At 36.4% G+C, this 2064-nt stretch overlaps 1 protein-coding gene across 6 annotated transcripts in view; it reads left to right on the top strand.

Annotated features, from left to right (window-relative positions):
* The window catches only part of ARL6 (ADP ribosylation factor like GTPase 6), a 19869-nt gene that overhangs the window by 9392 nt on the left and 8413 nt on the right, over window positions 1–2064 (top strand). The window lies entirely within an intron of this gene.

Raw genomic sequence — 2064 nt, 5'->3', positions numbered from 1 at the left:
GGGGGGGGGGGGTGTTTATACCTATTGACACTTACAAACTGATCATACTTTGGTTGGCTACACTGAATTGGATTGGCCTCTTATTAATCAATATAGACCAAAAGTTGCATTGTTTTGAGAAAGAATAGACTTTGACCCTTTGGAAGCTGGAGAGCCTCTGTGTGCTGACAAATACATACAAAAAAGTGTCTTCCTGTCTGGATTTTTCCATGAAGACAGCTAATTCCTTTAATGTAACTTTTTTTTTTTTTTGTCTTCATTATCTTTTTTATTAGTATTATTATTATGCTTTAGCCAGAAATAAGAATGGATAATTATACCAGGATACATAAAAGGATACATGGGTTTGAAGACGATTCAAGAGGATTCAAGACTGGGTGGTTGGGTTTCGTGGGTTTGGTTTGGCTTGGCTTTTTACATGAAGCTACGCTTCTTTAAGTAAGTTCTGAGATCGGTCAGTTTTTTTCTTCTTTGCCCATCTCTATAGCCAACGTTACTGGAATGTTTTTGTAAGCAATATGCAATTTTGACTTTCAGCACTTCAGGTAGTTACTCTGACTAACCATATTATAAAACTATGTGCAGGAAACTTAAAAATGAAATAATCCTGTAATTTGTTATTTATTAAATTGGTAGAGCCTTAACTTGTGGGGTTACCATGCTGAAAGTAAGAAAGGAGAGGCTGACTTGCATTTCTAGACAAAAAAAAAGGAGTATGTGATAGGGACAATTACATTACTACGATTTTATTTTCTATAAAGACTGCATATAATACATTAGTTCATCCACAAAAATGCTGTAGCTGACTGGGTGTGGGCTTGCTGCACCCTCTTAATTTCATATTCAAGGATACAGGCCACTTCAAATGCAGACACTGAAGACAGTCTTGCAAAGGTCAAGGTGAACCAAAGGGTGCAGGTGGGTTACATAGGGGCCAGGTAACTTTGTACCAAAGCATGTATTAACCACAATGGTGAAAGTTGATTCTGTTGGTAAAATGGAAATCACATAGGACCAAGGGTGGGAGGTAAAGACTGCTGTATTAAGTTACTGTTTTATTAGAAGGTAAAAGAGTGAAATGTTAAGACTGGAGAGATGCAAACTAAGGTAAGACTTTTCATTTAGGCATTAACAGGTTGTTAATGCTGATCTAGCAGGTCAGCGCTGTTCAAGTGTCCGTGTGTGTGTTTTCTAGTTCTGAAAAATCATGGCTATGGCCACCTAGTACATTACTTAGAACCAGGAAGGAGCAGTTGTGTATTTCTGCCTTGGAGCAGCTCAGCTCAAATGCAGCAGCCCTGTTCCTGTTATATCATTTTGAATTTTGATAGGTCACATCTAAGAGAACCAAAGAGAATAAAAACAACTTCTAATAGTAATGTTTGATAAAAGAAGCTCTTAACCGAATCAATATGTAACTGTTTTACTATATCAATATTTTTATTTGTATTACTGTTCTGCTTTTCTTCCTGCATATCCTACGTTCTCCCCATCTATGCTTCTGTCTCTGTGAACCTCCTGGAGTGGTTTAAGTCTACATGTTTACTTAAACTTTAAATGGATGCAGGGTAACAACCTTGAATCAATCTGAAAGTTTTAGCAATCCTTCAGGAAAACAGTTCTCTTTGTTTATGCCAGACTTGCCTGAGGTTATCTGGTGAAAGGGAATGTGTACTGGGATTAGAAGCTGTACTAGCTGGGACTGTTTTGTGATTCAGAACAAAAAATTATTTTTACTTATGTAAGTGGACAATGCATTCTACAAATAACTGCTTGTTTAACAGTCACTGTTAGCATATTAATTTTTTAATCAAACTTCATTCTTTAGCATTTTGAAAGATGGTAGTCTGTAGATTAATTATTTTAGATACTGACTCTTGGGTCACCTGACCTTCAGCACATGCTTCTAAACTAAACTGAAATTCCTGTGAATTTGAAATTCTTTGTATAAAATTACACATCACACATATCTAGTGTCTGGGATTTTTTTTTTAATGTGTTAACTCATAGCTAATTGCAACTAGAAAATGTTAGCTTTCCATTAATAACTGGGGGGGGGGGGGG

The sequence above is a fragment of the Athene cunicularia genome, assembly GCF_003259725.1.
Source record: "Athene cunicularia isolate RWA chromosome 1 unlocalized genomic scaffold, athCun1 chr1_part1, whole genome shotgun sequence".
Taxonomy (NCBI): domain Eukaryota; kingdom Metazoa; phylum Chordata; class Aves; order Strigiformes; family Strigidae; genus Athene; species Athene cunicularia.
This window is presented reverse-complemented; position numbering and strand designations above follow the sequence as displayed.